Source organism: Balaenoptera borealis (genome assembly GCF_965194805.1).
Source record: "Balaenoptera borealis genome assembly, chromosome: 8".
In the NCBI taxonomy this organism is placed as follows: domain Eukaryota; kingdom Metazoa; phylum Chordata; class Mammalia; order Artiodactyla; family Balaenopteridae; genus Balaenoptera; species Balaenoptera borealis.
In genome coordinates, this window is record NC_138865.1 from 47,603 (window position 1) to 59,286 (window position 11,684).

The 11,684-nt window shown below is 39.4% G+C and overlaps 1 long non-coding RNA gene across 1 annotated transcript; it reads right to left on the bottom strand.

Annotated features, from left to right (window-relative positions):
* Window positions 1-1,281: 1,281 nt before the first annotated feature.
* Window positions 1,282-6,711, bottom strand: LOC309633217. The gene is made up of 2 exons (XR_014247387.1): window positions 6,635-6,711; window positions 1,282-1,313 (listed from the first exon to the last, which is right to left on the bottom strand). It is a non-coding gene; the product is annotated as an uncharacterized lncRNA (long non-coding RNA).
* Window positions 6,712-11,684: the final 4,973 nt, after the last annotated feature.

Genomic DNA, 11,684 nt, shown 5'->3' on the forward strand with positions numbered 1-11,684 from the left:
CAAACGCAGCAAATTTTTCAAGAAGGCAATTTGAAGTTGTAAGTTTAGCTGAATCTTAAAAAAAAATGAAAAGGACATTGATAAACGCAAAACATCAGGAATTATTAGACGCATGCAAATCCAATCTACACAAAGGTATCACCTCACACCAGTCAGAATGACCATCAGCAAAAAGTCAACAAACGATAGATGTTGAAGAAGTTGTGGAGAATAGCGTAACCTCTCGGTCTAAGTGGGATGTAAACTGGTAACAACCATGTAATAGGAACAGAATGGCAGTGCGTTTAAAGGTAAAAATTCAGTCACCATATGATCCGGAAGGCCCACTATTGGACCTGTCACCTGTGAAAGCCAGAATCAGAAAGACACAGGATGGAAAATCGTGTACTGCAGCAGTATTTACAATAGCCAAGACATGGAAGCAACAAAAATGTCCATCATCAGATGAATGGACGAAAAAGTGGTCCATGTACACAATGCAATATTAGACACAGAAAAGAATGAAACAATGCTGTTTGCAGCATCATAGATGAGGCTACAGATAATCACACAACTTGAAGTAAGTCAGAAAGCGAGAGACACATATCCTATGATATCACGTATAGGTGTTACCTAAAAATTGATAGGAATGAACCTATTTCCACAGAGAAGGACACTGACGTGCTCAGAAAACAAACTTGTGGTTAACCAAATGGAAAGGTGTGAGGAATGTATAACGGAGGATATTGGGTTTAACAGACATATGCTAATACTTATAAAATATATAATCATCAGACATACCAAATACCAAGAGAGGTCTACACAACATTCTGTAATAACCTATATGGAACAGGATCCAAACATGAAAAGATATATGAATCACTGAAAGAGATTCTGTACACCTAGAACAAACACAACATTGCAATCAAATTTGCTCTGAGAAAAATGAAAATTAAACTGAGAATACCAACAACAATTAAGTAGACATAGTTTTTGGGGGTTTGTCCTGGCACATTCCACTCTACTCTACAACCTACAAACAGGACTTCCAGGAAGGCTCTGTTGCCCTAGTAACCAGAGTTGGGAATATAGAAATGCTGCCCCCTCGTGGCCGTTGCCTGCAACAGCAGCTTTAAACGCAGAACTAATGGTCATGTGATAGTCACAATTACTACAGGGCTGTAAACGACACCTGCCCTCAAAAAATGTCCTGGTGCAGGTAATGGCCACAGGAATTCACAGAACATGGCACATTTCTCAAGGAAACAATTTGAAGAGGTAAGTTTCTGTGTTTCACTTTAAAAAAAAAGAAAGAAAACGGACGTAGATAAAAGCTCAATATCGGGAATTATTAGGCACATGCAAATCCAAACTACAAAAAGGTATCACCATCCAACACTCAAAATGCCATCAGTAAAAAGTCTACAGACAATAAATGCTGAAGGGGTTTTAGAGATCTGTGTACCCTCTAGTTGCTGGTGGGATGTAAACTGGTAAGAGCCAGTAGTGAGAACAGAATGGAGGTGCGTTGAAAGGTAAAAATTGAACTACCATATGATCTAGTAGGCCCACTGCTGGGCCTAACCCCTGACAAGACCAGAATCCAAAAGACACAGGCTGGCAATCCTGCACTGCATCAATATTTAGCATAGCCAAGACTTGGAAGTAACCAAAATGTCCATCAACAGATGAATGCACAAAGAAGAAGTGGTCCATGTACACAATGGAATATTCACCAGGGAAAAGGATGAAACACTGCTCTTTGCAGCACCATAGATGAGCCTAGAGATGATCACAGAACATGAGGTAAGTCGGAAAGCAGACGACAAATAACCTGTGATATCACTCCTAGCTGTTACCTAACAACTGACACGTATGCACATATTTCCACAGAGAAAGACTCTCACAGACTTAGAAAACAAACTATGGTTATCTAAAAGGAAAGGTGGGAGGAATGGATACATTAAGATTAGGGTTACCATACGTATACAAATACATATTAAACACATGTATCAAAAAGACCGACCATATACCAAGGGAGGTCTACTGAACGCTCTGTAATAATTTACATGGGGGCTTGCCTGGTGGCACCGTGGTTAAGAATCCGCCTGCCAATGCAGGGGACACAGGTTCGATCCCTGGTTCGGGAAGATCCCACATGCTGCAGAGCAACGAAGCTCGTGCACCACAACTAATGAGCCTACGCTCTGGAGCCCATGAGCCATAACTACTGAGCCCATGCACCACAACTATTGAAGCCCGCACGCCTAGAGCCCGTGCTCCTCAACAAGAGAAGCCACTGCAGTGAGAAGCCCGTGCACCGCAACGGAGAGTAGCCCCCGCTCACCGCAACTGGAGAAAGCCCACATGCAGCAACGAAGATCCAACTCAGCCAAAAATAAATAAATAAATAAAATAAATTTATTTAAAAAAATAATAGTAATTTACATGGGAAGAGGCTCTGTACATGAATAGATATATATAATGTTCAATTGAACCTGATTGTGTACACCCAGAACAAACACTATTCTACTCATTACCCCAATTAGAAAAATTAAAACCACGAACGACAATTAATGAGACATAAAGTTACTGGGGCTTTCCCTGGCATATCCCATTCTAATTTACAACCTAGGAACACGACTTTCAGGAAGGCTCTGCTGCCCTAGTAACCAGATTTGGAAATGGAGAAATGCTGCCGCCTTGTGGCCGTTTCCCACAACAGCAGCTTTAAACACAGGGCTAAGGGTCACTTGAGATTCACAGTAATTGTAGGGCCGTAAATGACACGTGTCCTCAAAAAATGTCCTGGGGTAGGTAATGGCCAAGAAAGGTCATAATACGGAAAATTTCTCAAGAAAACTGTTTGAAGAGGTAAGTGTTACTCACTCTGTTATTTTAAAAAAAAGAAGAATATGAATAAAAGCTCAATGTCAGGAATTATTGGTTGGACGCAAATCCAAACTACAAAAACATTTCACCACCCAATATTCAAAATGCCATCTGTAAAAAGTCTACAAACAATGAATGCTGACGGGTTGGTGGAGAAATGCATACCCACTATGCTGTTGGTTGGATGTAAACTGGTAACAGCTAATCATGAGAACAGAATGGAGCTGCGTTTAAAAGGTAAAAATTGAGCTACCATATGATGCGGCCGATCCCCTAATGGGCCTATACCCTAAGAAGACCAGAATCGGAAAGGCACACACAGGCAAACATGCACTGCAGCAATATTTACAATAGCCAAGCCATGCAAGCAAACAAAATGTCCATCAACAGATAAATGGACAAAGAAGAAGTGGTATACGTACCGAATGGAATAGTAGGTTCGGAAAAAAAATGAACAATGCGGTTTTCAGGACTACACATGAGCCTAGAAATAATCATATAACGTTAAGTAAGTCAAAAGGGAATGACAAATATCCTATGATATCATTTATACATGTTATCCTAAGATTGCTACCAATGAACATATTTCCACAGAAAAAGACACTCACAGACTTATAAAACAAACTAATGGTTAACCAAAATGAAAGGTGGGAGGACGGATAAATTAGGATTATGGGGCTAACATACATATACTAATGTATGTTAAATGTATATAAACCTATAACATATGAACTATATGAATTATACAATCACCAATACATATAAAATATATAATGACAAAACACCTACCAAATACCAAGGGAGGTCTACTCAACATTCTGTAAGAACATACATGGTAACAGGATCCGAAGATGAACAGACATATGTATGAATCATTGACCAGATTCTGTACAGCCAGACAATCACAACACTCTAATCAAATTTCCTCCGATAAGAAATATAAATTAAATTTAAAAAACGAACCTAAGTAAGGAGACATAAACTTCTGTGGTCTTGTCCCAGCACATTCCACTCTAATTTACAACCGAGGAATACGACGTCCAGGAAGACTCTGTTGTCCTAGTAACAAGAGTTGAGAACGTAATAATGCTGCCGCCTTGTGGCTGTTTCCCACAACAGCAGCATTAAACCCAGTGCTAATGGTCGCTTAATAGTCACAAGGACTGCAGGGCTGTAAATGACACCTGCCCTCAAAAAATGTCCTGGGGTAGGGAATAGGCAAGAAAATTCAACACATGACAAATTTTTCAAGAAGTCAATATGAAGAGGGAAGTTGTACTCACTCTTTAAAAAAAAAGGAAAAGGAAAAAAAAGGACATGCCTAAAGCTCAGTATAAGGAATTATTAGCTGCATGCAAATCCAACATCCACAAAGGTTTCAGCTCACACCAGTCAAATGACCATCAGCAAAACGTCTACAAACTATAAACACTGAAGAGGTTTTAGGGAACTGTGTACCTTCTAGCTGCTGGTGGGATGTAAAGTGGTAACAGCACTAATGAGAACAGAATGGAGCTGCATTTAAAAGGTAAACATTGAGCTACCATATGATGCGGCCGATCCCCTAATGGGCCTATACCCTAAGAAGACCAGAATCGGAAAGGCACAGACAGGCAAACATGCACTGCAGCAATACTGAAATAGCCAAGACATGGAAGCAAAAAAAAGGTCCATAAACAGATGAATGGACAAAGAAGAAGTGGTACATGTACAGAATGGAATACTAGCCACGAAAAAAAATAAAAGAATGGCATATGCAGCACCAAAGATAAGCCTAGAGATAATCACACAACGTGAAGTAAGTCAAAATGTGAAAGACAAATGTCCTATAATATCACTTATGGTATCTGAAAATTCATGAAAATCAACATATGTCGATAGCGAAAGACAATCTCAAATTGAGAAGACAAACTTATGGTTAAGCCAATGAAAAGGTGTGAGGAATGGATAAATTAGGATATTGGGGTTAACAAACATATACTAATACATATAAAATATATCATCCCCAAAGACCTATGGAATACCAAGAGTGGTCTACTCAACACTTTGTAATAACCTACATGGAAAAGGACACAAAGATCAATAGATATATGTATATGTGTACATGAACAAGATTTGTACACCTAGAACAAAAGACACTTTTCAATCAAATTTGCTCTGATAAAAACTACAACTTAAAGACGCAAACAAGAATTAAGGAGGCTAAAACTTATGGGGGTTTCTCCTGGCACATTCCACTCTAATCTGCAACCTAAAAGCACAACTTGCAGCAAGGTTCTGTTTCCCTAGCAAGCAGAGTTGGCAACGTAGAAATGCTGCCACCCTAAGGCCGTTTCCTCAAAGAGCAGCTTTAAATCCACTGCTAATGGTCACTAATATTCACAAGGACTGCAGGGCTGTAAATGACTCATGCCCTCAAAAACTGTCCTGGGGTAGGGAATGGCCAAAGAAATCCAAACGCAGCAAATTTTTCAAGAAGGCAATTTGAAGTTGTAAGTTTAGCTGAATCTTAAAAAAAAATGAAAAGGACATTGATAAACGCAAAACATCAGGAATTATTAGACGCATGCAAATCCAATCTACACAAAGGTATCACCTCACACCAGTCAGAATGACCATCAGCAAAAAGTCAACAAACGATAGATGTTGAAGAAGTTGTGGAGAATAGCGTAACCTCTCGGTCTAAGTGGGATGTAAACTGGTAACAACCATATAATAGGAACAGAATGGCAGTGCGTTTAAAGGTAAAAATTCAGTCACCATATGATCCGGAAGGCCCACTATTGGACCTGTCACCTGTGAAAGCCAGAATCAGAAAGACACAGGATGGAAAATCGTGTACTGCAGCAGTATTTACAATAGCCAAGACATGGAAGCAACAAAAATGTCCATCATCAGATGAATGGACGAAAAAGTGGTCCATGTACACAATGCAATATTAGACACAGAAAAGAATGAAACAATGCTGTTTGCAGTACCATAGATGAGGCTACAGATAATCACACAACTTGAAGTAAGTCAGAATGCGAGACACACATATCCTATGATATCACGTATAGGTCTTATCTAAAAATTGATAGGAATGAACCTATTTCCAGAGAGAAGGACACTCACGTGCTCAGAAAACAAACCTGTGGTTAACCAAATGGAAAGGTGTGAGGAATGTATAACGGAGGATATTGGGTTTAACAGACATATGCTAATACTTATAAAATATATAATCATCAGACATACCGAATACCAAGAGAGGTCTACACAACATTCTGTAATAACCTATATGGAACAGGATCCAAACATGAAAAGATATATGAATCACTGAAAGAGATTCTGTACACCTAGAACAAACACAACATTGCAATCAAATTTGCTCTGAGAAAAATGAAAATTAAACTGAGGATACCAACAACAAATAAGTAGACATAGTTTTTGGGGGTTTGTCCTGGCACATTCCACTCTACTCTACAACCTACAAACAGGACTTCCAGGAAGGCTCTGTTGCCCTAGTAACCAGAGTTGGGAATATAGAAATGCTGCCCCCTCGTGGCCGTTGCCTGCAACTGCAGCTTTAAACGCAGAACTAATGGTCATGTGATAGTCACAATTACTACAGGGCTGTAAACGACACCTGCCCTCAAAAATGTCCTGGTGCAGGTAATGGCCACAGGCATTCAGAACATGGCACATTTTTCAAGGAAACAATTTGAAGAGGTAAGTTACTCTGTTTCACCTTAAAAAAATGAAAGTAAACGGACGTAGATTAAACCTCAATATCGGGAATTATTAGACGCATGCAAATCCAAACTACAAAAAGGTATCACCACCCAACACTCAAAATGCCATCAGTAAAAAGTCTACAGACAATAAATGCTGAAGGGGTTTTAGAGATCTGTGTACCCTCTAGTTGCTGGTGGGATGTAAACTGGTAACAGCCAGTAGTGAGAACAGAATGGAGGTGCGTTGAAAGGTAAAAATTGAACTACCATATGATCTAGTAGGCCCACTGCTGGGTCTAACCCCTGAGAAGACCAGAATCCAAAAGATACAGGCTGGCAATCCTGCACTGCATCAATATTTAGCATAGCCAAGACTTGGAAGTAACCAAAATGTCCATCAACAGATGAATGCACAAAGAAGAAGTGGTCCATGTACACAATGGAATATTCGCCATGGAAAAGGATGAAACACTGCTCTTTGCAGCACCATAGATGAGCCTAGAGATGATCACAGAACATGAGGTAAGTCGGAAAGCAGACGACAAATAACCTGTGATATCACTCCTAGCTGTTACCTAACAACTGACACGTATGCACATATTTCCACAGAGAAAGACTCTCACAGACTTAGAAAACAAACTATGGTTATCTAAAAGGAAAGGTGGGAGGAATGGATACATTAAGATTAGGGTTACCATACGTATACAAATACATATTAAACACATGTATCAAAAAGACCGACCATATACCAAGGGAGGTCTACTGAACGCTCTGTAATAATTTACACGGGGGCTTGCCTGGTGGCACCGTGGTTAAGAATCTGCCTGCCAATGCAGGGGACACAGGTTCGATCCCTGGTTCGGGAAGATCCCACATGCTGCAGAGCAACGAAGCTCGTGCACCACAACTAATGAGCCTACGCTCTGGAGCCCATGAGCTATAACTACTGAGCCCATGCACCAGAACTACTGAAGCCCACACGCCTAGAGCCCGTACTCCGCAACAAGAGAAGCCACTGCAGTGAGAAGCCCGTGCACCGCAACGGAGAGTAGCCCCCGCTCACCGCAACTGGAGAAAGCCCACATGCAGCAATGAAGATCCAACTCAGCCAAAAATAAATAAATAAATAAATAAGATTTACAAAAAAAAATAATAGTAATTTACATGGGAAGAGGCTCTGTACATGAATAGATATATATAATGTTCAATTGAACCTGATTGTGTACACCCAGAACAAACACTATTCTACTCATTACCCCAATTAGAAAAATTAAAACCACGAACGACAATTAATGAGACATAAAGTTACTGGGGCTTTCCCTGGCATATCCCATTCTAATTTACAACCTAGGAACACGACTTTCAGGAAGGCTCTGCTGCCCTAGTAACCAGATTTGGAAATGGAGAAATGCTGCCGCCTTGTGGCCGTTTCCCACAACAGCAGCTTTAAACACAGGGCTAAGGGTCACTTGAGATTCACAGTAATTGTAGGGCCGTAAATGACACGTGTCCTCAAAAAATGTCCTGGGGTAGGTAATGGCCAAGAAAGGTCATAATACGGAAAATTTCTCAAGAAAACTGTTTGAAGAGGTAAGTGTTACTCACTCTGTTATTTAAAAAAAAAGAAGAACATGAATAAAAGCTCAATGTCAGGAATTATTGGTTGGACGCAAATCCAAACTACAAAAACATTTCGCCACCCAATATTCAAAATGCCATCTGTAAAAAGTCTACAAACAATGAATGCTGACGGGTTGGTGGAGAAATGCATACCCACTATGCTGTTGGTTGGATGTAAACTGGTAACAGCTAATCATGAGAACAGAATGGAGCTGCGTTTAAAAGGTAAAAATTGAGCTACCATATGATGCGGCCGATCCCCTAATGGGCCTATACCCTAAGAAGACCAGAGTCGGAAAGGCACACACAGGCAAACATGCACTGCAGCAATATTTACAATAGCCAAGCCATGCAAGCAAACAAAATGTCCATCAACAGATAAATGGACAAAGAAGAAGTGGTATACGTACCGAATGGAATAGTAGGTTCGGAAAAAAAATGAACAATGCGGTTTTCAGGACTACACATGAGCCTAGAAATAATCATATAACGTTAAGTAAGTCAAAAGGGAATGAAAAATATCCTATGATATCATTTATACATGTTATCCTAAGATTGCTACCAATGAACATATTTCCACAGAAAAAGACACTCACAGACTTATAAAACAAACTAATGGTTAACCAAAATGAAAGGTGGGAGGACGGATAAATTAGGATTATGGGGCTAACATACATATACTAATGTATGTTAAATGTATATAAACCTATAACATATGAACTATATGAATTATATAATCACCAATACATATAAAATATATAATGACAAAACACCTACCAAATACCAAGGGAGGTCTACTCAACATTCTGTAAGAACATACATGGTAACAGGATCCGAAGATGAACAGACATATGTATGAATCATTGACCAGATTCTGTACAGCCAGACAATCACAACACTCTAATCAAATTTCCTCCGATAAGAAATATAAATTAAATTTAAAAAACGAACCTAAGTAAGGAGACATAAACTTCTGTGGTCTTGTCCCAGCACATTCCACTCTAATTTACAACCGAGGAATACGACGTCCAGGAAGACTCTGTTGTCCTAGTAACAAGAGTTGAGAACGTAATAATGCTGCCGCCTTGTGGCTGTTTCCCACAACAGCAGCATTAAACCCAGTGCTAATGGTCGCTTAATAGTCACAAGGACTGCAGGGCTGTAAATGACACCTGCCCTCAAAAAATGTCCTGGGGTAGGGAATAGGCAAGAAAATTCAACACATGACAAATTTTTCAAGAAGTCAATATGAAGAGGGAAGTTGTACTCACTCTTTAAAAAAAAAGGAAAAGGAAAAAAAAGGACATGCCTAAAGCTCAGTATAAGGAATTATTAGCTGCATGCAAATCCAACATCCACAAAGGTTTCAGCTCTCACCAGTCAAATGACCATCAGAAAACGTCTACAAACTATAAACACTGAAGAGGTTTTAGGGAACTGTGTACCTTCTAGCTGCTGGTGGGATGTAAAGTGGTAACAGCACTAATGAGAACAGAATGGAGCTGCGTTTAAAAGGTAAAAATTGAGCTACCATATAATGCGGCCGATCCCCTAATGGGCCTATACCCTAAGAAGACCAGATTCGGAAAGGCACAGACAGGCAAACATGCACTGCAGCAATACTGAAATAGCCAAGACATGGAAGCAAAAAAAAGGTCCATAAACAGATGAATGGACAAAGAAGAAGTGGTACATGTACAGAATGGAATACTAGCCACGAAAAAAAATAAAAGAATGGCATATGCAGCACCAAAGATAAGCCTAGAGATAATCACACAACGTGAAGTAAGTCAAAACGTGAAAGACAAATGTCCTATAATATCACTTATGGTATCTGAAAATTCATAAAAATGAACATATATCCATAGAGAAAGACAATCTCAAATTGAGAAGACAAACTTACGGTTAAGCCAATGAAAAGGTGTGAGGAATGGATAAATTAGGATATTGGGGTTAACAAACATATACTAATACATATAAAATATATCATCCCCAAAGACCTATGGAATACCAAGAGTGGTCTACTCAACACTTTGTAATAACCTACATGGAAAAGGACACAAAGATCAATAGATATATGTATATGTGTACATGAACAAGATTTGTACACCTAGAACAAAAGACACTTTTCAATCAAATTTGCTCTGATAAAAACTACAACTTAAAGACGCAAACAAGAATTAAGGAGGCTAAAACTTATGGGGGTTTCTCCTGGCACATTCCACTCTAATCTGCAACCTAAAAGCACAACTTGCAGCAAGGTTCTGTTTCCCTAGCAAGCAGAGTTGGCAACGTAGAAATGCTGCCACCCTAAGGCCGTTTCCTCAAAGAGCAGCTTTAAATCCACTGCTAATGGTCACTAATATTCACAAGGACTGCAGGGCTGTAAATGACTCATGCCCTCAAAACCTGTCCTGGGGTAGGGAATGGCCAAAGAAATCCAAACGCAGCAAATTTTTCAAGAAGGCAATTTGAAGTTGTAAGTTTAGCTGAATCTTAAAAAAAAATGAAAAGGACATTGATAAACGCAAAACATCAGGAATTATTAGACGCATGCAAATCCAATCTACACAAAGGTATCACCTCACACCAGTCAGAATGACCATCAGCAAAAAGTCAACAAACGATAGATGTTGAAGAAGTTGTGGAGAATAGCGTAACCTCTCGGTCTAAGTGGGATGTAAACTGGTAACAACCATGTAATAGGAACAGAATGGCAGTGCGTTTAAAGGTAAAAATTCAGTCACCATATGATCCGGAAGGCCCACTATTGGACCTGTCACCTGTGAAAGCCAGAATCAGAAAGACACAGGATGGAAAATCGTGTACTGCAGCAGTATTTACAATAGCCAAGACATGGAAGCAACAAAAATGTCCATCATCAGATGAATGGACGAAAAAGTGGTCCATGTACACAATGCAATATTAGACACAGAAAAGAATGAAACAATGCTGTTTGCAGCATCATAGATGAGGCTACAGATAATCACACAACTTGAAGTAAGTCAGAAAGCGAGAGACACATATCCTATGATATCACGTATAGGTGTTACCTAAAAATTGATAGGAATGAACCTATTTCCACAGAGAAGGACACTGACGTGCTCAGAAAACAAACTTGTGGTTAACCAAATGGAAAGGTGTGAGGAATGTATAACGGAGGATATTGGGTTTAACAGACATATGCTAATACTTATAAAATATATAATCATCAGACATACCAAATACCAAGAGAGGTCTACACAACATTCTGTAATAACCTATATGGAACAGGATCCAAACATGAAAAGATATATGAATCACTGAAAGAGATTCTGTACACCTAGAACAAACACAACATTGCAATCAAATTTGCTCTGAGAAAAATGAAAATTAAACTGAGAATACCAACAACAATTAAGTAGACATAGTTTTTGGGGGTTTGTCCTGGCACATTCCACTCTACTCTACAACCTACAAACAGGACTTCCAGGAAGGCTC